The 24,484-nt window shown below is 45.0% G+C and overlaps 1 pseudogene; it reads right to left on the bottom strand.

Moving 5' to 3' along the window:
- Nucleotides 1–551: 551 nt before the first annotated feature.
- Nucleotides 552–24,484, bottom strand: part of LOC101611432 — a 29,219-nt pseudogene continuing 5,286 nt past the window's right edge.

A 24,484-nucleotide genomic window follows, 5' to 3' on the forward strand; every position in this document is an offset into this window, starting at 1 on the left:
TTAAAAAATAAAAAAGAAAAGAGGTTTGGGCTGGGCACATAGTGCAATGGTTTAACACTTGCCTATCATGTGTGAGGCCCTAGATTCAATTCCTAGCACCACCACCATCACCACCACCACCACAACAAAAGTTTGTCAGAAGAAAAGAGGTTTATGCAGCTCACAATTCTGAAGCTTCTGGGTTCTGTCTCTGGAAATGACCTTGCGGCTCTCAAGAGTCCTAAGGTGGCGCAAGTCAGTGGAACGAAGCAGGCAGGGGACACCTTTGTCATGAGGCCACATCCTTCACGACGCCATACTGGCGTCCCTTTGTCTGTTTCACAGCAGTAGAAAACAAGCGAAGTCCTTTTGATGAGAGCAGCTTGGCTGGGTGGGTCCACAGGTGGGGTTTTTTTTTGAACCTGGAACCCAGAGGCAAGTGATGCGCTTGGGGCGCCAGCAGCGGGGAGCGCTTGAAACACTGCTGAGCTATGGGGGAAGGAGCAAGTAGGCGGGCGATCCAGAAAGACCCACTTAACCAACTCCGCAGATAGGCATTTCTGATGAGAGCGTTAACCTTTGCTGGGCGGACTGTCATTTCCAAATGACAGCAGCATGGCTGGCGTTTCCAGGAAGTCTTTCATCCCTGAGAGGAGAAGGGGACGTCAGGGTCACACCAGCAAAAGGGAAACCTTTAAGCAATTTGAAAAACCTCTCCTAGGAGATTTTTTTTTTTTTTAAATTCCAGCTGAGATCTGCCTTTGGAATGGCTAGAATCACAGGTCCTGGTGGTTTGGCCGGGGGTAAATGCTCTCAGGACTTGTGCCCTGATCATTTAAGATTGATTCTCTTGCTTTCTGGTGACAGAAAGTCAACTTTACATTTCCCTAATTAAAAAGGGTTGCTATGCATGTCGGGTACTTGAGCAGCCTCGTCGCAGGGGTGGCTGTAGCACAACCACACGCACAGGCTGCAAGACCGATCGAGCTTCTAGTGGGTTCTTCTCTCCCACTGTATGATTTCACTTGCACACTGGCTCCCCCCTTACTGCCTGCACAAAACCCACCCAGCCCTAGGAATATAGACTTAGGAGTTCAAATCCAGTCATGGTCAGAATCGATGTTTCCCACAGCTGGCGTGAGTCTGAGAAATGTGTCCTCTTCCAGACAGTAACTGGGTGAGTGGGAGACTTGTCAGTACCCCTCAGACCTAGATGTACACATGAATTTTTGGTGTGCATGACATGTGTGGTGTACCCATGTGTGCATGTGTGCACATGTGTGCAGTACCAGAGGGTGATGTGGGACGTCTTCCTCCATCCTCACTTCCCTGAGACTCTCACAGAACGTGGCGCTCCCCGTTTTTCAGTTAGTCTGATAAGCAGTCCTCCTGTGTTGGCTCCCCTCAGCGCTGAGGTGACAGGTATGCACAAACATGTCCTGCTTTTCACATGGGTGCTGAGGCTCGAACTCGGTTCTTCAAGCCTGTGCAGTGAGCACTTGTAGCCAGTGAGCCTTCTCCCTTGCCTGGCACTTTTTTGTTAGAGGTAGATGCTGATGCCAGGGGATAGTGCTTATCTAGAGAGCAAGATGCTCTGTTTCATCTCTAGCAAAATGAATGGACGGAGGGGTAAATATTGGGTACTTGACTCTGGTGGACAGAAGATTGCATTTCTAGCAAGCTCCCAGCAATGCCGATTCTGAAGAGCCCAGGTCCATGGGCTTCATGCAGGTGACAGGGTAGGTAGCCCAACAGCAGCCTGTTACTGGAGACCAGTGCTGAGAGCTGGTATAGGTCACAGGGAAGAGTGTGCTCTCTTAAGGAAAATATAATATTGTCACCACATGGGGGACAGTTCAGATTTTAGAGGCAAACACAGCACACTGAGATCGCTAGGCTTCTGTCTGTGTTACTGTTACATGAAATCTAATGAGTCTCTTTTTGGGTTGTCTGAGTTTACCTGCGCCTCAGTAGTACCTTTTCTAGCAAGGAAAGAAGTGGCCTTAGATGGAAGACAAGAGATAAATACTCTTAAACCTTGGCCCATGATTCTCAGCATTACTATCAATTATTAACAGAGGAAGGACTGACATGCACTGGATGTGGGTAGAGAATTTGTTTAAGCACCAGCCCAGAGAGACCTGGAAAGGAAACTAAAGGAGAGTCATGAATTATAGATACAGATCCTGTCCTAAGAAGCCAAAGGATGCATGAACCATGGACGCCTGCAATGGAGAAGGGTCTCATGGCTGCCGGCTCCGGAACTGCAAAGTGACGCTAATGCGTCACTCAGGAACCAGCACAAAATGGTCTGTTAATGCTTGTTAGGGGATCAGCATCCTTGGCTCTCATGAGAAAGGGTCAGCATCAGGGCAGGACCAGAGCTCTGTGCATCTGTGCATCTTTAGAGGAACTTAGCATTTGTTCTTCCCTCCTTCCTTTCTTTGTCTTTCTTTCCTTCCTTCTTTTTCTTTTTAAAAACACCTGTTCTGTAAGGAGAAAGAAATCAGGTCTTAAGGGTCTTGTCCTTGATTTACTCCCTTAAATTTCACGGACAAAGACTTAGATCTGGACATTACATAATTAGTCGGTAAACTGTGACAACTGGAGAGGCACTTTCGGAAAGCATTCGTTTAGAATGCGGCAGGCGAGGGATTGGTTCCACCACTTACACATCTGAACATCAACACGCAATAAGCAGTAATAATAATCACAGCAATCCCTGCTGATTCCGGAGTGTGAAGGGAGGGTCCGAGCAGGGGAGCTGTAATTACACTCATAGTTTGGTCATTGAAGAAATGAAGGCAACATCAAGTCTGGACCATATCATCCTTCTCTATTTTTTTTTTTTTTTTTTTTTTTAACATAGGGTCTCCCTCTAGCTCAGGCTGACCTGCAATTCACTATGTAGTCTCAGGGTGGCCTCGAACTAATGGCGATCCTACTACCTCTGCTTCCCAAGTGATGGGATTAAAGGCCACCATGCCCGGATTCCTTCACTGGTTCTTTATTTCTCAGAGTCTTGATGTGCCCTGGCTGGGGCCAGCTATCTCTTAGGGTGTCTTTCTCTCTGTCCTTCCTCCCTCATCAGCCTGTGGTCCTTCTTGCAGCTCCAGCTGTCAGTTTGTTGTCCTGACACTGTGTTAAGTCCCCTACCTGAATTTTACCAGGTGAGCCTCTTGCTCTCTGCTATAGTTCCATGGACGGTCATGACATTTGTGCAGGGGCAGGGAAATTTCCCCTCTGCCCTCTGAAGAGTATGAACTGAACATAGACCATCAGGAAACAATAGTAGACAAACTTACTAACATGTGGGAAGGCACTGCACAGCAAGCCGGGTACCCAGGGACTCGGGGAGTTTCAGAATGCGTATGCCTTCTTCGTGGGAAGGAAGATGTGGAAACGTAAGCAACTGTTAGAGGTAATAAATGATTCACAGTGGAGTCCAGTGGGTTCAAAGAATGCTCGGTAGATTGTAAATGAGTCTTTGGGGAAGTTGAATGAGTGGAGAACAGGCAATAGTCTGTGGACAGGTGGCAACATTCCTCAGTCTTCCTTCCTGTAATGTGAGTTTAATCTTTGACTAAGGGAGTCTTGACATAGAATCAAAGGCAGTTGTGTTCCCTGTTGTTTGAGAGCCTTCAGGTAGATAAGGGAATTTCAGAAAAAACTTCCTCTGCTTGGGAGAGGCAGAGGGGCACACAGGAAGGGGCAGGCTCTAGGTCTTCTGCTTTCCTTTAAAGCATCCAGTGTGAGGCTGGAGAGATGGCTTAGCGGTGAAGGCATTTGCCTGCAAAGACAAAGGACCCAGGTTCAATTTCCCAGTACCCATGTAAGCCAGATGCACAAGGGGGCGCATGCATCTGGAGCTTGTTTATAGCCTCTGGAGGCCCTGATGCGCCCTTTCTTTCTTCCTTTCTTTCTTTCTTCCTTCCTTCCTTCCTTCCTTTCTTTCTCTCTCTCTCTCTCTCTCTCTCTCTCTCTCTTTCTCTCTCTCTCTCTCTCAAATAAATACAGTAAATTAAAATATTTATAAAGCACCCAGTGTGTTGAGGCTGCACACTTTGGGGTGTTGTTTGTTGACTCCCAACATTAGCTAGAGAGTAGGGAGTAGTCGAGGAAGCTTCCAAACCTGTAGATTTTGAGTGATCTTTAACTTTTATTTGATTTAAATATTTTGTTTATTTATTTATTTGCGAGGAAGAGAAAGAAAGAGAGGCAGATAGAGAGACTGGGCATGCCAGGGCCTCCAGCCACTGCAAGTGCACCTCAGATCTATGCACTACCATGGGCATCTGGCTTATGTGGGTACTGAGGAATGGAACCTGGGTCCTTTGGCTTTGGTTAAAATCTCTTTTTTACAGATGTACTGCCCCACTTTTCCATTCCTTCTTGTATTAAGTATCCTAGGGTTCTTTCTTTGCATGTGTACGTGTAGTGTGTGTGCACACGTGAGCACTCTGTGTGTGGGTGGAGGCAAGAAGAGAATGTGGGAGTCCTATTTCCAGCCCATCTGCCTGCTTCCTTGAACTCAGAGCTGCCATCTATTTTTTTCAGTGACCCGTAATTAGTTCCATCACATTTTAAAACTTCTGCCTGGTGGCACAGCTTAGCTTAAAGAAGGAAGGTAACAAGTAAGGCAGTAGGAGCTTCATTTCCACTCATCAGCCGGCTTCAAACACTCAAGGTAGCAGAACGAAGAGAAGCACAGGCATCTTCACACTTGAGTGTGTAACCATGGGTACCATGTTATTCATTTCATTTATGCTCTTTTCCTCGCTGGAGGCTTTCGTGGTCATCTTTTCCACGATCACAAGATGCTTTCAAATAGTCTTGATCCATTACAGAAAATGAGTGTGCGTGTGTGTAAGATTTTTTTTGCACATGGCTTATATCAAAATGCTGGAAAATATCCTGAATCCTGCTCTGGTCTCACAGATACACCTCCAGACTGTGAGCCAAAATTTAAAAACAAAACAAAAAGCTTTCCTCCCATCAGCTGCTTTAGGTCGGGGGCTTTGTTCCAGCAATTAGAAGGTTACTACACCAAACACGCCCCCCCCCCCCCAGTACGTCAAGATTTCAAGTGGAAAAATTTTGTGCTCAGCTATATTTACCACAGCTGGGTAGACATTTTTGGTTTCCATCACCAGGGCCCAGCACCCCTTAAGCTGCGGAACATTTTAGCTGCTTCTCCTCCACCCACCTCCATCTCCCTATCTCTGCCGACCCCAGAGGGTCGTTCTGCACACCTCTGCCTCTTCTTGATTTCTCCCAGAGCTGCCTGCCCAAATCTGTATTTCTTGCTTGCCATCTGTTTCACTTCTCTTTACTTTTTTCCAATCCCTGGTTTCCTTTTTTTCTTCTTCTAATCATCCCTAGCAGGAGTGAGACATAATCTGTAGGTAGAAGACGTAAGGAAGTGTATTTGCATGCAGTGGAATTTGCCAAAGGAATAAGCTATGAAGTGTGTGTGTGGGATTATTGTATTGTTTGTAAAAGTGAGCTCTCTATGGGGGGGACTTGATGTGAGTTAGACAATAAACTTCATGAAAACCTTTCGCAAAAATTTCAACAGTTTAAATACATTTACTTTAAGGCTAATAATATTATTTCCTCTGTTTGTAAGATACACTTTTTTCAGATTAATAAAAGGCCCTTTTAAATATTTATTTAGCTTTGAGTGACTGTAGCTCTCTGGAAAAATTTTGTGTATTAGTGATGTTTGGGAAATATTGGGTGGTTCATGGTCATCAAATCAACATTTTATTAGAGGCCTCTGTTTTCCCACCAGACCTTGAAAAGCAGAACTGAGTACATAATATATCAAACCAGGCTTCCTCAGCATAAACAAGTGCCAGGATTAAAAATATATGTGAGGCAGTCTGTGACACTGGTTTTCAAGGTGTGCAATGGAGTCCTAGAGGTCCCCAAGTGGCTTTCAATATGTCCATGAAGTCAAAACTATTTTTATGAGAGTGCTAAGGTGTTATCTGCATTGCTGATACAAAAATGATGGTGGGTAAGACCTGGTGTCAGGCCGGCTCCAGGCCATGGGGCACTCAAAGGAAAAGAAAGGCCAGTGTCACCCAGCAATGACAGAGCAGTACACACGATTACCGGTCTTAAATCTCAGCCCTTATCTTTGTGTATGCCGTGTGATCAGATGGAAATATGAATCAAATATTTCTTTAGGGTACCAGGCAGAATGGATGATTCATAGAAAATGCTAGTCACTTCTCTCCATGTTGTTGTTGCTGTGGGTTTTCTGTTTTTTGTTTTGCTTTGTTTTGTTTTCAGCAGGGTCTCAGACAGCCTCATGTAGAAATGCCCTTACAGACATCCCAGAGACTTGTTTCTGTGGTGATTTCAAATCCAATCAAGTTGGCAATCAAGAGTAAACATCACACCTTCTCTCAAAAATAAATAAGAAAAGCTTGTCGTGATGGTGCATGCCTTTAATACCCACACTTGGGAGGCAGAGGTAGGAGGATCATTGTAAGTTCGAGGCCACCCTGAGACTCCATAGTGAATTCCAGGTCAGCCTGGGCTAGAGCGAGACCTTACCTCGAAAAACCAAAAATAATCTTCTTTTTTTTTTTTGTTTGTTTGTTTTTTCGAGGTAGGATTTTACTCTGGCCCAGGCTGACCTGGAATCTACTATGTAGTCTCAGGGTGGCCTCAAACTCATGGCAATCCTCCTACCTCTGCCTCCCGAGTGCTGGGATTAAAGGCGTGCACCACTGCGCCCAGCGCTTTCCACCTTCTTTATAAGACAGGGTCTCTTGTTTTGCAGCTTCATGCACCTGGCCCAGGAGCTTCTGGATTCTGTGGCTCCCGCTGCTGCTGGCACGTATGGATCACAGATGCGTGTGTCACTTTGTGTCCAGATTTACATGGGTGCTGGGGAATTGAACTTAGGCCAACAGGCTTTGCAAACAAGTGCCTTTAACTGCTGAGTCCCACTGATACATAAATAAATAAAGCACCACCATTAAATTTGGGCATAGTATCAAAAGCAGAATATCTACAATTATGTACAAAAGCTATTAAAACACTTCTTTTTACAGACATGCCTACATGATTGTGTGATTCTATTCATATGCTTTAACCCAAACAACATATTATAATATTTGAGTGTAGACACAAAGATGAGATTCCAGCTCTCTTCTAGTTAGCCAGATATTACAGATTTCTAAAAGTACAAAACATTTTCAATCTTATTTAACATTTCTTTGTTTTGTAACACCAAAATATGTTTATTTTTATTAAAAATATGTTGGCACATGATGGATGCATTTTAAACAAGGATAAAGAGATATTCTTGAAATTGTTTCAGGCTTGTTTCTAACTGAATATAAAACTTACATAAATAATCATTTTTAAGAGTATAAAGGAGTCCAGAGAACAAAATGTATGGGAGCTGCTTTGCAAGGCAGGTGCCTGTTCCACGTTATCAACACTCTATTCTAACATCAAGAGGCCAAGGATGTATGTGTGTGACAGAGAGGAAAAGGGATAAAGATTGTATGAGAGAAGCAATTAACAGTAGGATCTTTGCACCACGAAACTTTTTTAAAAAATTTATTTATTTTTATTTTATTTATTTATTTGAGAGTGACAGACAGAGAGAGAAAGAGGGAGAGAGAGAAAGAGAGAGAGAGAGAGAGAGAGAGAGAGAGAGAGAGAGAGAGAGAGAGAGGGAGCACGCCAGGGCTTCCAGCCACTGCAAACGAACTCCAGAAGTGTACGTTCCCTTGTGCATCTGGCTAACATGGGTCCTGGGGAATTGAGCCTTGAACCAGGGTCCTTAGGCTTCACAGGCAAGTGCTTAACTGCTAAGCCATCTCTCCAGCCCCACCACAAAACTTTTAACAGCAAAACTTTTAACAGCAGAGTCCATGTCTACTCCAAAGCCTAGGTTAATTTCAGTCTACTACACAGAAGTTTCCGTTTTGTGAAAATGAAGAAGACTTTGAAGGAAATGGATATTTGAGACAGAATCCAAGAGAAAATGTCGTTTCAGCAATTCAAAAACATGATAGGAGCCAGATGTGGTGGCGCACACCTTCAATCCCAACTCTTGGGAGGCAGAGGTAGGAGGATTGCCATGAGTTCAAGGCCATCCTGAGACTACATAGTGAATTTCAGGTCAGCCTGGGCTAGAATGAGACCCTACCTTGAAAAAAAGCCCCCCCCCCACACACAAAAAAATTGTTTCTGCCTATTTATTGTGACCTTGAGTTGAACAGTCTCAGCCTTGTGCCGCTGTATGTGAGGAGGAGTCTCTCCTATTGACATGTCCCATGGGCACTGCTTTGAGAATCATATATGGTGTGTTTTCATACTCTTCCATCACAAAGGGAAGAGAAGAGGAGGAGAAGAAGGAGGAGGAGGACTCCCTTCTCTTTTCAGAGAGCCAATCTGTAAGATGACCTCATGGTTCCTGCCTCCTGGGCTCAGACCTGTGTAAGTCACTTCCTTTGGACTGGCCTGTGAGTAGCTTGTGTCTGATCAGCATAGAACCAAGGCCATGGGTTAGATGACAGGGCCAAGGTGTTTCTCACCCGCCCTTTATTGATCTTGCTAGCTGGCAAGCCTGTGTGACAAGGAGAGGCTAGTTGCCCAGATGACAGCCTATGAGGAACAGAGTCCTCCCAGCCACCATGAGAGTGAGCTGAGAATGGATTTTCCCTAAGCAAAGCCTTTCAGCTGACAGGGAACTGGACCACCACCCTGACTGCTGTACCGTGAGAGGCAGATGCATCCTGCTGGGCCATGTCTAAAGCCTGGACCCACAGAAACTGTGAAATCATAAGTGTTTGCCATTTTAAACTGTTAAATTAGGGGGTAATTGGTTACATGGCAATCAATAGCTAATGCATATAAATATGAATATTCATGTAAAACTTGCATGTAATTTCAAAGGACTTGGAGACGTCTCTGAAGCCTATAATGAATAGTCTATGGACCTTATTAATAATTCTTGCTGTAGAAAAGTCTTAAGAGGTAGGGTGGTGAAGGAAAGAAGATAATAAGACAGCCGAGTGAAGAAGGCTGAAACAGACAGTGTAAGTAGAGACTAGTGCTGGGTCAGAGGCTTCCTTGCGGCGTGTGTGTGTGTGTGTGTGTGTGTGTGTGTGTGTGTGTGTGTGTGTATGTGTGCGCACGCGCGCACAGAGGCCAGAGGTCAATGTTGTGTGTCCTCTTCAGATGTTCTGCACCTTATTTTTGAGACAGGATCTCTCACTGAGCCTAGAGCTCACCCATTCAACTAGCCTAGCTAACCAGAGAGCCCCCAAAGAGTCCCTGTTTCCACCTTCCCTGTGCTCGGATTATAGGCTTATGTCTCCACGCCAGCATTTACATGGGTGCTGGGGATCTCCCCAACCTCTTTTCTAGAATTCTAAAGAGATAGATCCCAGGGCGTAACAATTGATTTGATGAGACAAGCCCCTTTATCATGAAATAAAGAGCAAATATACAACCAACAGATAAAATTTCTGTGTTCTGTATGCATTTGGGTATGAGTAAAGAAAAATTTTCTATCCGACCTGGAGGGAGATTAAAGAGTGCAATAACATATTAAAGGAGCATCAAGGCAGGATGAGTGGATTAAAACACGTGCATGTTTCAGAAAGGGCCCTTTAAATAACAAAGGTCTAGGACTGACCTATGTAGTTTCAAAGTTCAGACTTTGGGGTGGCTTCAGATACGACTGGGTCTGGGATTTCGGGGGTGATGATATCAGTTCTCCTTCTTTGTCTATCTTTTTGGGTGACTGTATTGGGTAGGAGATGGGCAAGTCTGAAGAGAGAGCTCTTCCAGATAGGGATGCTCTAAGAAAGAAATTGCTTACCTCTAGTGTCTGCATATGAAATTCAGGGAGGGTCTTCCATACCCCATTTCCGGAGCCATCTTCTCCCCAGATATGTGGCACTACAGCGGATTGGCAGAAGGATAATTGCTCAAAAGGAAACAGGGTGCTGTTATCAGACAAGGAGAAACAATGTTGGGCAGATAATGTGACATGTGTCTCCCGTAGTGAGTGACAATAACCAGGGGCTGGGAAGATTGTTTAATATTTAAAATTATGCCAACCTAATTCAATAACTTGAGACTTAATGCAGCCATGGAGCATTTGTGGCTCAGCAGTTCCTCATTACAGGAAATTTGGGTTGTGTATAGGAACTGACTTGGGATGACGGAGTCTAATGAATAGAGTCAGGACAAGGGTAGCACAGGAAAAAAAAAGGTTTCAGAATGAAATTCAAGGGCTCTGATTTAGAAGGGAAATACACAAGCCTTTCTCTGTGTGTCAGCATCTGCTGTTTTTTTCTGGAACATAGCCGCTCCCAGATCCCCAATCCCTTGAATTTTGTTTTCTGAGTTTTGCAAATGTATGAGTGTTGGTGTGCACCTCTGGGTGCCTGCTCATGTGTGTAGATGCACATGCTTATGGGTGCATGTCATTTGTATGTGTGAAGGTTAGAGGTCGAGTTCAGTTACATGAGCTAGCCAGCAAGACCTAGGATACTCCTGTCTCTGCATCCCCAGACCTGGGCACGTGTCATTATGCCCACGTGAGTGCTGCAGATTCACACTCAGGTCCTCATGCCTTGGCAGTGAACACGTGAGTGGAGCAACCCTCTCCCCAGCACTCAGATCCACTTAATAAAGACTGAAAACAGCTACTGCAGGGGATTTCCCACCAGCTGCTTCCCCATGTGGCCAGCTCGAGTCCTCACTCTGAAGCCCTGGGAGAGTCCTTGACTGATCTGAAGACTCCCAACATTTTTGGAATTGGGAATTCAGTTCCAAATGACAGAGGTTTAATTCCCAAACACACAAAGAAAGAGATACGACTATTCAGTTGTGATATTCCTAGGTTGCAAATGAAGACTTGATTTCCTAAATTACGATTCATTAGAAAACAAATGACAGTTCCATGGAGACCCACAGTGATATAAAACTTGGCAGAAGAGGCCCCTTTCTTCCCAGTTTGTATGCAAAACATGTCACAGTGGAGTTTGGCTGGACACAGGAAAATGTTAAGAAATAAGACAGTAAGAAACCAGTACAGAATTTAAGGTAACCAGGTTCCAATTTCTGTGAAGTTTGTCAAAGGTTAATTCTTGTCACCACCATGAGAATTGTCAACTTTAAAAAAAAATTTTTTTGTTCAGTTTTATTTATTTATTTGAGAGTGACACAGAGAGAAAGAGGCAGAGAGAGAGAGAGAGAGAGAGAGAGAGAGAGAGAGAGAGAGAGAGAATGGGCGTGCCAGGGCTTCCAGCCACTGCAAACGAACTCCAGATGCGTGCGCCCCCTTGTGCATCTGGCTAACATGGGTCCTAGAGAATCGAGCCTCGAACCGGGGTCTTTAGGCTTCACAGGCAAGCATTTAACCGCTAAGCTATCTCTCCAGCCCCCAAGAAAATTGTCAACTTTAAGTAAAAAAGGCCTATTGTCCTGAAATTGCTTATTTTTAAAAATGTTTTATTTATTTAGGAGAGACAGATATACAGGCAGACAGAAAATGGGCACACCGTGGCCTGAGAATCCAGTTGATTTGGGCAAAGTGGTCTGGTCCAATATTTCAAAGGGTTCATAAAAAATAGTGTTTGCTTCAGCAATCTGTGTGAATAAACATGAGCCTAGTATTCCTGACTTAACTACACAGGGGTAAGTGTATGAATGCAAGCACATGAGCATGATTCACATTCATGACTAATATGTTAGCAAGTGAACATTTAGTTTTTTATGAGAGAGAGAAAGAGAGAGAGAGAGAGAATTGGCATGCTAGGGCCTTAGCCACTACAAACAAACTCCAGATGCATGTGTCACCTTGTGTGCATATGTCACCTCCTTGTACATCTGGCTTACGTAGGTTCTGCAGACCCAAACCTGAGTCCTTGGGCTTTGCAGGCAAGCTCCTTAACAGCTAAGCCATAACTCCAAGTCAGATCTGGTTTTATTTATGATTCAAGCCTAGGAACATTGCTTGGCTTCATTGGGACCTGCTTTCAATGGGCTCACAGCACTGCTACCCCAGATGCAGGGAAAAGAGTGACAAGGCTGTAGGATGGAGCCTGTGTGCTTAAGAAGGGGCCTGATGTCACCAGAAGACTCAGGAGTGTTCCAGCCCACGGCCTGCATCCCCCTGCTCCTGCATCCCCCTGCTGAGATTGTTGTCTTTAGGTCAGATTTCAAGGTGAGCCAGGTTGGAACATTCAAGGGGAGACTTGGGACGGTATCGATTTTTCTGCTTCCCACATAGGTTGATTAGCCCCATACGTGGTGTTTGATTAATGTCTGAGAGCTCTAATTAGCAATGCCTAATCGGCTCCACATACCCTGGCTATTGATTGCTGCCTCCAGAGCACTAATCCAATTGTGCTCCTTATCTTAGCCAGTGGTTGCTGAGCTGGGGTGCGGAGCCCACCTGCATGTTGGAGAGCAACAGGAAGGGCTTTGCAATGGGGGCGCCAGGACAAGCAGGCCGCTCTGGAGGCTGCCTTCCAGTGATGTTAGGAAACTACCTGCTTTCTGTCTTCTCTTTGTCCCTGCTTTGATCCTCTAAGTGTTGAGAAGTGGTTTTTTTTTTTGTCTTTGACTGGTGCTCTCTGGCATCTCTTTAACTTACCTGTTGGTCTGTGTCTGTCTGCCTTCTGTCACCCTCCAACGACAGCATTAATGCTACAGTACCACAGACCCTTCCCATGGCTTCCTTTGTGGCTTTCTTCCTCGGGTATTATCATGTAAAACCACAGAAAGACAGCAATGTTAACTGCTGAGAATGTGCACATAGAAAACTGCAACTTCCTGGACTTTGTTCTCTGAAAAGCTGGAAACACTTTTAACCCAAAAGCGCTAGCTCGAAAGGATGGGCTCTTCCGTTTCTCAACGTGCAGATATGGTCGTACTGTTTTCTACAGATGCGAAGTCTCGGACTTGACCGTTTGGAAAGTTTCTTTGAAAAGGCCCTAAAGGGCTCTGTCCTCAGCCACGGAAGAAAAGCCTGCCGATGGCCCTGTCTGCTAGGGGTCTCACTGACAGGTCTTGAGCCCTGTCTTCTCCACACTGAGCAATCCTCCACTCTGCTGAGAGCCCTTATCAGAGTAGGTGACTGTTGTCTGCTTGTCTTTCATTTGGCTGAAAGAACTACTGTAAGGGCATAGCCTTTATCTTAGTCATCTCTGCAAAAACCGCTATGCAGGCTGGAGAGATGGCATAGTGGTTAAGGCACTTGCCTGTGAAGCCTAAGGACCCAGGTTTGATTCCCAGTACCCATGTAAAGCCAGGTGCTGAAGGTTGCACATGCTTCTGGAGTTCGTTTGCATTGGCTAGAGGCCCTGGTGTGCCCATCCTCTCTCTCTCTCTCTCTCTCTCTCTCTCTCAAATAAATAAATAATTTTTTTTAAATTTTTTTATTTATTTATTTGAGAGCGACAGACACAGAGAGAAAGACAGATAGAGGGAGAGAGAGAGAATGGGCGCGCCAGGGCTTCCAGCCTCTGCAAACGAACTCCAGACGCGTGCGCCCCCTTGTGCATCTGGCTAACGTGGAACCTGGAGAACCGAGCCTCGAACCGGGGTCCTTAGGCTTCACAGGCAAGCGCTTAACCGCTAAGCCATCTCTCCAGCCCAATAAATAATTTTTTTAAGAAAAAGAAAAGAAAGTGACATGGTGTGTTTATTACCTAGTGATGAGGTCACATTCCCGCTGACACCGCACATCCCCGCGGGTAGTGATGAGGTCACGTTCACACTGACACCGCACATCGCCATGTGTAGACGCCCTGAGCCATTGGTCATAGTAGCTGGAGAGCCCCACATGTCCCCGGGCCTCTCCAAGGCTCCTACAGCATCTGTCTCGTGTTGTTGGTGTCTAGCAGAGGCTGAGCCTGAGTGCTACACGGGCCTTCCCTTCACAGATTCTCACTAAGTTCCTGCCATCGTCTCCCACTGAGCCCAGGGCCAGCCTTCTCTCCAGGGGACAGTGGAGCTCCACTAATCTATTGTGTGCTGTTAGGTGGCATTGCGACCCCTTCCCTCCAAAAAGCCATACCAGAAGTGGTAGAAGGGAGGGAGGTGAAACGAGTTTTGGGCTCAAGTGCAAGCTAGATTATTTATGGGCTTTTAAATAGAGTTCAATTTGACTTCCAATTTTTAGCTGAACAAATGAGTGAGTAAAGACACTGTTTCCATAGAGGGGAATATTGGTGCAGGCGTAGGTGTGAGGACAAATTCAAAGGTTCCTTTTAGACATACTACTTGAGATTCCGACCGGGTAGCCTACTGGTTATATTAAGAGATATCTACTGGTTATATGAAGAAGTCAGTCCAAGTATCAAGTTCAAAGGAAAATCGAAGGCCAGTGGTGGGCGTTTAAGCATCATCAAACATAGATGGTGATGACACCTAAAACTAGATGACCAAACCGAAGCAGAGAGCGCTGTCACGGGATCAATGAGCCACAGGCAGGTCCTGGGGATGTTGAAGTGGGTGGTGAACCGGGGTTGGGAAAGAAGTCGGAACAAGAGCATCTAACGAAGTAAGAAGCACAGGCAAGAGAAATATCTTAGAGCTTAAGAGGGGAGAGTACGGGAAGCCAGAGGAAGGAGCCAAGAAGAATAGGGGGAGCTTGAATAAGAACAGTGCTTCCTGGTATTGTGACACACACTTGATCCAGGACTGTGGAGGCTGAGGCAGGAGGATCATGAGTTTGGGCTACATAGCAAGACCTTGTCTCTATACATTTACATTTACATTTACATATACATATACATTTACATTTACATTCACACTTACATTTACATATACATATACATATACATTACATGTACATATACATAACATATATATATACATATACATAACATATATACATATACATATACATAACATATATACATATACATATACATATACATATACATATACATATACATATACATATACATATACCTATACATATACATATACACAGAGAAAGACCCAAGAAAGGAAAGGTGGAAGGAAGGGGGAGAGAGAGATGGGTTTCAGCACAGCCCTATCCCCAGGTTGTCTGCCTTGTATTTGAAGACAATGGGAACAGTTCCAACAGGTGAGCAGCTTAAAACAGTCTACACATGTGAGTGAATGAATTCCCAAGCTGCATTTCATCTTGTCTAAAGGACACAGTGCCCACCATACATGAAGTCCAGCATTGCCTGGATGACCAAGAACTCTGCTCACAGTTCTTTTCTGCTAACATTAGTGTCATGTCTAAACACCCTTCTCTCCTCAAAAAGAACAAAGGTTTTCTAGCACGGGCTACCTAGAACCACATAGAGAGTCACAAACAGAAAGACTAGCAAAGGCCAAAATAAACACAGACTGTGGCTCCACCCTCAGCAAAGTTCACAGTGAACCCCAGCTCTCACACTCACGCTCACACATGCCTTTCTGAGCAATGCAGGCGATGCCAGAGCCCAGCTTGGTTGTTAATTCAAAACATGGCAACAGACTATCACTTACCCTCCAATTGTTGGGACAAAATACCCAATCAGAAACAATTTAGGGAAGGAAAGAGTTTTTTTTTTTTTCCTCTTGTAGTTCTGGGGGGCAGTTCCTCATGAAGGGGAGAACGTGGTACGAGATGGAAGCTAGAGTCATATAGTCACATCCAAAGAGAGGAAGGGAGAGAACGGTGGTGGGGGGGGGCTGGGCTACAAAACCCCATGGCCTTCCACCAGTGACGTACTTCCTCCAGCAAGGCTCCACGCTCCCCCAACTCGGGATGAAGTAGGGAAACTCGTCAGTCTCTGGGGATGGTGTACATTCAAGCCACCACATTGACCCCAAGGAGGTTGAAGTCAGACAATATGATGAATATAAAAATGAGAATTTTTAAAAACTTTTATTTTTCGGGCTGGAGAGATGGCTTAGCGGTTAAGCACTTGCCTGTGAAGCCTAAGGACCCCGGTTCGAGGCTCGGTTCCCCAGGTCCCACGTTAGCCAGATGCACAAGGGGGCGCATGCGTCTGGAGTTCGTTTGCAGAGGCTGGAAGCCCTGGTGCGCCCATTCTCTCTCTCTCCCTCTGTCTTTCTCTCTGTGTCTGTCGCTCTCAAATAAATAAATAAAAAATTAAAAAAATAAATAAATAAATAAAAAACTTTTATTTTTCTTTTAATTATCTTACACAGTAGCGCTCTGTTTACCTCAGTCAGTTTCTTCTTGGTGTTGGGTTCCTTTTCTTTTTTAGAGAGAAAGTAAGTGAGAATGAGAGTGAGAGAGAGGAGAGAGAGAGAGAATTGGCACATGAGGGTCTCAGCTGCTGAAGTCGAACTCCAGACGCTTGTGCCACTTAGTGGGCATGTGCACCCTTGTGCTTGCCTCACCTTTGTGTGTCTGGGTAGTGTGGGGAGTTCAACATGGGTGCTTAGTCTTGGCAGCAAGCACCTTAACCACTAAGCCATCTCTCTAGCCCTAAAAATGAGAATTTTTATACTCTTAAGACAACTTATTTCTCCAGGCCCCCAGTCCACTATATGATTTGTTATTTGCTGAGTGTATGAATGCACATGGTTGCCCTTGATAAAATTGCACATTTTGTAAGAAAATATGCCACCTCAGAACCCAGGGATTCTGTTCAGTGGGACAGGCAAAAATAATTAAATCAGACTCTATTCATTTCTTACCTCTCTTATGAAGTTAAATGAGGTGCAAGTACATTGGCTATACATTACGGCCTCTCTTCCTTCATACAGCCATAGTGGCATTTTTTGAGATCTGAAAGGTGGGATAAGTCTTAAAATTTCCTAACAGTTTTTGTACTATCACACTCAAAATAGGAAAGAAACATTGTGCCCACTATACAAGACCATAAGGAGGATTAAAGAGTATGTACTGGTAATTGGCATCTCACCGGGGCGCAGGGGGTCATTGTGGCCTCTGCAACACAAGCATTATTTAGTGTTAAGGACAATGTCTGTTATTGCAATCTCACAAAAGAGTTTTATCTTCATAATAAACACGCAGCTGCTCTCCCTTCTCAACAGAAGTTACTGAACAAATGAAAAGTAAATTGATGCCCTTATAAAGAGGAGCTGATACAAGAAGCATCTAGAATTAACTTCGGATGCATTGTTAAGCTTATTAGTGGCAGTCTTGTACGTTGCGTGGTGTAGAGTAATAAAAATCTGTGCTTATACCATTCATTTAAAAATAGTTAACTAGCGCGTGCACTTGTTTGTACACACAGCGCCTTCAATGAGCTGTTAATTTAAATGGACAGGAATTTAGGAAGGTTTCTTAAGTTGGATTCCAACGCTCAGTGCCTGGAAGGGCTGTTCTTTCCAGTCCGAAAGTGAAGCTTGTGCGATTTTAACAAAATCACTGATTTTATCACAATTGTCAATTCTCATAAAAGAAGAGAGAAAATCAGATCAGTTGTGTGTTGTTTATTTTGTGTAATAAATTGCAGTTTGGTGGATTCAAACAACAGTTGTTACCTCACGGGCCAGCTGTGTGGGCATAGCTGAGCTGGTAGGTTCTCCCTGCCAGTGTCTTTTGCGGTGACAGTCGTGTGCGCAAGGATGGTTTCAGGTATCGAAAGGTTTCACTGGGGTTGGAGAATTGGCTTCTAAGATGGCTACCACATGGTGGTCTACAGGAAGCCTCAGCTTGGTGTGCCTGTTGGCAAGAGGCCTCGGTGCCCCTCAGTGCGGACCCTCCATAAGACTGCTTGAGTGACCCTCATAGCATGGCGTCTGGCCTCCCCGTTCGGTGTTCTGGGATCACCGGAAGATGTCGCCCTGCCTTTTAAGTCTCAGTCTCGTTAGCAAACAAGCAGTGTGATTTCTTCTGCATTTACTACCTGGAAACAAATCATAACAAGTGCAGCCCATGTGGTGATGGAGAATTCGACGTCACGTGGCAGGTGGCCGTCTGCCACCGAGGGCTTCCCCAGTCTAGCCTCACCTTGTTCTTGATGGTCTGCGTGTTTGAGGCAACGTTTCACTGCTTAGCCAGGGCTCGCCTCGGCCTCCAGATCACCTTGCTTTAGCCTTTCCCACTCTGAAGACTCCATTATTATTGTGGGCTTATTTTTTTTGACGTGGTCTCGTGCAGCCCAGGTTCTCCTTGAACTCCCTATGTCGTCAAGGCTGGCCTTGAACTCCTGATCCTCTTGCATCCATCTTCTGAGTGCTGGGACTACATATGTGAACCAACACACCAAGCTCTGCAGACTCCAGTTTTTAAAAGAGGATTATCAGATAATTTGGAGGCATATGGTAATACCAACATAATTCCTTGGTAGAAATCATATTTTTCTATTGCTTGTATTCCAAAGAAAATATGAGGTTTTCTATAATAGCACCAACTACTTACATTATTGGATTCTCAGAATACAGGAACATAAATCTCTTTAGTGGTCATGAAGAAAATGAGTTCAGAGGTATAAATAGCTTTTTTTCCAGGTACAGAACATGTCAGTGTCTACATCTAGACTTAGCTCGAGATGTGATATAGAATTCTATGTGCTGTCAGATTACATCTAAATACAGGTAACAAAAGCAGGGCTCTTTCACTTAGTTTTGCAACTTTTGGATAGAGCTAGGCTCTCAGACATCTGGATTTAAAGGAAAAACATCTCATCAAAAACCCAGATGTTTCCAAATAAAGTCTTTTTTTTTTTTAAGTGATCCTCTTGGTGAATAAGTAACTCTTAGCCATTAATATTATTCCATGTGGAAGGTCTCTAAGGTAATCAAGTGTTAAATTGGAAGTTTGGGCTGAGGCAACATGACATAATAGATGTCAGATAGCAATGTAAGATGTGAGGACAGCAAAATGCACATTTTGTAAGAAAATATCTGGATATTTATTACCCAAACATCTGTGCCCTCCTCCCAGTTCCTCGCTGTCAGGCGGAGGTGAAGTCAAGGGCATCCGATAGGAGAGTTGAGTGTCAGGCATCTGCGTAATGGGAAAGCAAATGAGTCTTCCTCAGCGCCTCTGCAGGCTGAGGCAGAAGCAGCAGGTACCTGGCTCATGGCCTGAAGGCCACATAGAAGAGAACCAGCAAAACTCCTGGTGAGCTCGTGATCCCCCGGTATCCTGGCTCCGGCTCCGACTGCGGTGCTCTGGCTGGGCAACCTCTCATGAAGGCCCGTGTGACAAAGGCTGCCGCAGAGCGTGGCCATGTGGGGGACAGTGGCAGCATTAAGAGGTAGCCCTGGAGGAGAGACTTAGGTCATTGCGGATGGGCCTGTGAAGGAAGTGAAGAGACATGAGTCTTCTCGTGCTCTTGCTTGCATTCTAGCCAGGAGCTGAGCTTTTGCTGCCCCCATTTCCTCCCCACCATGATGTCTACCCTCAGCCCAAAGCGATGAGTCAACTGGTGAGGTACTGAAACCGTCACCACTGTCAGTCAAGATTGACCTTTTTGTTTATTAAATTGCATTATCTCAGATATTTTTTATAGTAATAGAAAATTGGCCAACACACTCACAAAACTGGTTGAAGCATTGTGGAAAATAAAGCAAAAGAAGCTTATCAAACCACCGCTTGGGCACGCCTCTGTGTTTAACATTGGGTTCCACCACAATATGCAACATACGTTTTCTGCCTTTTCAAGGAAATATGGGGAGCTGTTAAGTCAAGGTTATTTTCAATGGTGTCATGATTAATGCAATAATGAAAGAGATTTGAATACTCCAACATTATGAAAGAAACTAAATGCAGTGTTGCCCTCGAGGTTTATGGGAAGGTGTGAACTTATTTATCCCAGACTCACCCTTCTTACAAATGTGTTCCCAATTTTCCTGTTACTTTGTTTGGTTGCCATGTTGTCTGTGGTCTTTTTCACTAATTTACGTTTTCCTAAATTGGTAGTGGGGAGATAAACTTGTTAGAACTGACTTCAATGGTTAAATATGCCACTGTTGCTATTTGCTCACCAAACCTCTACACAGTCAAAGTCACTGGGGGTGACTAAATTACTGGTAAGAGAATTCTGATTTAGTACATAGGTTAGGCTGAAAACCATAGGCATGTACAAACAGTACTCAGAGATGGTAAGCACTTATTGAATAGGTATGGTTTCATTTTGTTGCATGTATGTGTAGTGTGCATGTATGTGTGTTCATGTGTGTATGTGGGTGGGTGTGCACATGCATGCAAGTTCACATGTACGTGTACATGTGGGGTCAAGGGTCAATGTTGGACATTTTCATCAATCACACTCTCACCTTGTCTTTTTGAGGCATGGTCTCTCCTTGAACCCTGAGCTTACAGGGTATACCAGGGTAGCTAGGCAACAAGCCCCAAGGATCCTCTCCTCCTCACTTCCCCAGCACTAGGATTACAGATGAGTGGCATCACACCCGGCTTTGGATGTGACTGCTGGGGTCCTCATGCCCATGCAGCAAGCACTTTACTTATTGTGCATCTCCTCAGCTCCCTCATTTCATTTAAAGTATTTCTATGCATTTATTTGCACATGTATGTGTGTGATGGTGGGGGAAGGGGAACACCAAGGACTCTTGCCAATGCAAACAAAGCCAGAGGCACTTGCTACTTTTTGTGTCTGGATTTACATGGGTGCTGGAGAATCAAACCTGGGCTGATAGGATTTTCAAACAAGCACCTTTAACTGTTGAGCCATCTTTCCAACCCCCTAATTTCATTTAAAAAAATATTTTATTTGTTTCAGAGAGATACAGATTCTCTCTCTCTCTCTCTCTCTCTCTCTCTCTCTCTGAGAATGGGTACACCAGGGCCTCCAGCCGCTGCAAACGAACTCCAGATGTATGCACCACCTTGTGCATGTGGTTTACATGGGTCCTGAGAAATCAAACCTGAGTCCTTAGTCTTCACAGGCTTAATCACTAAGCCTTCCCTCCAGCCCCCTAATTTCATTTTTAGTAGTAATTTCCATTGGGTGCTTTTTAGCTAGCTGCAGTATTATCAGACATATCAATTAATCTGATGTTATATATCTTCAGGGTAGGAGCTTAAGGTGCTAGGATTGGCTCTCAAGACTCTAGAGTATCTACAAAAGTGACCCTAGGTGTTGGGTTTGCCTGCTATGAAAGTATCCAAGTAGTCTGAGTGGAACAAGATATAGGCAGATTCTAAAATTTAACTAAACAATGTACACTTTCAATGAAAAACAGTACAAAGTATTTATACAAGAGTAGATATTATGACAACCAGCTCCTCTAACAATATCACTGTCCCTTAGGGTGTGTGGTGCCCCACACCCTTAACCCTGTCAACAAGGAAGTTAGATTTCTGGTCTGTTGAGGGATCCAGGTAGCTTGTGACCAAGTGAGACCCTTCCCTAATGTAAAACAGAAGAGGAAACAAAGCAACTATAAATCAAGAAGCAACAAATATCAAGCCCAAAATAGAGCTTATTTAAGAATGGCAAATCCAACCATCCATCAGATTTAACATATAATTTATCATATATAATTTAACATATAATTTATCCTAATATGGAAGGTGCAGTTATCACTTCCAGTTCAGGCCTATATACCAGGTTTATTAGGCCGGTATTGACCTGGTGTAATCCCAGTTACCTTTTGGGATGATTTTGGTCTCAGTTATGCTGTGCTCTTGCTTGGGTCCCTCTTTGGTGCGCTGTGGGTTCAAGTAGGCTGGCTGAGTCTTGGGATCGCTGCTCTGATTGCCGGTGCTGGGTGCTGTGATCTCCCTTCCCCAGGTCTCTGGTGTTTGCTGGCGCTTGTGCTGGCGGTGGGGGAGGGGAGGCTGTGGATGGTGGCTCTAGTTCTCCTGCTGGTCCGTGTGATCCTCTACCTCAGGATTTGCTCCCCCATTGTTCACTGTGGTTCTCCACATTTCTTGAGTTTGCGAGGAGCTCTAGTGTGAGTGGAAAATCCCCTCACCTGGCTTTTCCTGCGGCTCAAGCGGAGCCTGGCAGCTGTGGCTCTGCGGACCTGGAGCCGCTTCTGCCTGCCTATGTGGGCTCTGGGTGCTCTGCATCTCTCCTACTTCTGCCTGACATTTTAATTTCTTATACACCTCACTTTTTAGGAGAAGAGTGTATTTTGCTGTTTTTTTTTTTTCCCCCTGGGCTACTTTGGCATGGTTCCTACACCGCCATCTTCTCCACTGGGTGTTTTTTTATTAGTTAATTCATCCAGCAAGTGCACACTGCATGCCTACTATGTGCCAGACGCTAAGCTTATAGTCACAAATGCTGGCATGAATTGCTTCTATTGAAGTTTGCGGGCTCAGTGTTAAATGCTGCTTTGCAGTGCGGACCAAGACACGGATTCTCCACGTCATTTGAGAAGGCCAAAGCTTTCATACCACTGAGGCAGATGAGGCGGCAGTGAACACAGCACCAGAGGGGACATGAATTCCAGCTCCACAAATGGGACCGGATAGCAATAAAACTAACACTTTACTTTCATATGATGCTTTCATTTCCCAGATCCCTTTAATCACCATCTTCATACTTTAATTCTGCAACAACCTTCTGAGGGCTAAAACAACCATTCTGAACCGTTACAAGTGAGATTTGGTGTCCAAATGGCTTACAACCAGTGACCAATACAGGGCTGGAGTCCCAGGCTTATTCTGGGAAATACATTCTCTTCTCTTTTCCATCAGGGCTCAAGACTCCATCACTTGGTGCTTAATTTCTGATGTCGCATGTGGAGCTGACTTTGATGCAACTCAGATCAAGCACTTGAAGATACAGCTGGACTATTTTTGTTGTTGTTGTTTTTGTTTTTGTTTTTTGTTTTTTTGAGGTAGGGTTTCACTCTAGTTCAGGCTGACCTGGAATTCACTATGGAGTCTCAGGGTGGCCTCGAACTCATGGTGATCCTCCCACCACTGCCTCCCAAGTGCTGGGATTAAAGGCGTGCACCACCACGCCTGTCAAACAACTGGACATTTTTAGTGCCAGCTGGTCTCCCAGAGTGTGGCATGTACAGTAGAGCTTCTGTTTTGAAGCCTGTATTCTTGCAACCTTCTGCCCTGCTTAATAAGGGAGTTGAAATGCCAGAAATAGAACTGGAGTTCAAGAATGGGTTCTGTGCACTGGGCTCTGGGCATAGGCTCCGGGCAGTGAACCTCTGCACTGCAGGTGGCTGGAATCTGAAGAAAGGGCCTGTTGCTCAGGGCTAGATGCCCTGCTGTTTATTCCAGACCCCTGGGTTCTCTCAGAGACAACACATAAGTGCCAAGGTGGGCACAGGCTGAGGATGTCCTCACTTTTGTATGCCCCAGAAGCTCTTCCCTCTGCAGGGTAGAGAAATGGCCTGCTATAAGGCTGCCCCCCACTTCCAGAGGCTGACCTTCTACTTGGGTTGATGTGGGGCTCCCTTTCCTGGTCAGCATGGGAAATGAGTGACGCACACGTCCTGGGCCTGGAGCATACATTTCGAGTTGGCAGCCAGCTCTGGCCTTTCCCTCATTGTACGTATTGTGTTGGGACAATGGCCTGATCAAATGTTTCCTAATTCCACTGTGGACTTCCTCTCTGTAATGAGTCCCTTTCTTTCAGAGCTATATAAAGAAGAGCTAAAACGTGCCGCACACTACAGATGGGTCATTCACATCTGGGCTTTTCATCTCCAAGAGCAGGGGTGGGGATGGCTAAGCAAGGCATGGCAGGCTTTTCTGATGAAAGGGGTGACTGGGAGAGGGAGATGGAGCGATGGGGGAGTGGAGCTGAGTCACCCACCATTGTTACAGAATGGCAGACATAACCACTGGGACTAATCGTGATGAGCACCCCAGCCCATGACTCCAAGGTAAAGTGCCTCTCTTTGAGCCAAGGTATCAGATTTGGACACCTGGATTACATCTAGGAAGTTGGCGTTTACCAAAGACATCCATGTGCAGATGGAAATTTGCAAGTGAAAACTGGGCTCTCTCTCTCTCTCTCTCTCTCTCTTTGTGTGTGTGTGTGTGTGTGTGTGTGTAGGAATTGTTGTACATAGCAGCCTTTCCTTGGGATGTCAAGGGTATTTCTGCTCCTCTGGAAATGTGGCCAACAATTAGCTGGTGCAGATCTGATTTCTGAGCATGTATGAGACACATGCCCTGGCTTTAGAATAATCAGTGAGATGAGTCGTTATAGACATATCGTTACTGTATGAGTGTGAACTGCTCCCCCAGAGGTTCATGTGTTTGAATACTTGGTCCCTAGCTGGTGGTGCTTTTAAGGGTTGCTGTGGAACCTTTAAAAAAGCGAGGCCTAGGGCTGGAGAAATGGCTTGGCGGTTAGGTGCTTGCCTGTGAAGCCTAAGGACCCCAGTTCAAGGCTTGACTCCCCAGGACCCACGTTAGCCAGATGCACAAGGGGGTGCACGCGTCTGGACTTTGTTTGCAGTGGCTGGAGGCCCTGGTGTGCCCATTCTCTCTCCCTCTCTCTATCTGTCTCTTTCTCTGTCTGGCGCTCTCAAATAAATAAAAAAAAAATATTTTTTAAAAAAGTGAGGCTGGGCTGGAGAGATGGCTTAGCGGTTAAGC

Source organism: Jaculus jaculus, chromosome 17 (assembly GCF_020740685.1).
Source record: "Jaculus jaculus isolate mJacJac1 chromosome 17, mJacJac1.mat.Y.cur, whole genome shotgun sequence".
NCBI classification, from domain to species: domain Eukaryota; kingdom Metazoa; phylum Chordata; class Mammalia; order Rodentia; family Dipodidae; genus Jaculus; species Jaculus jaculus.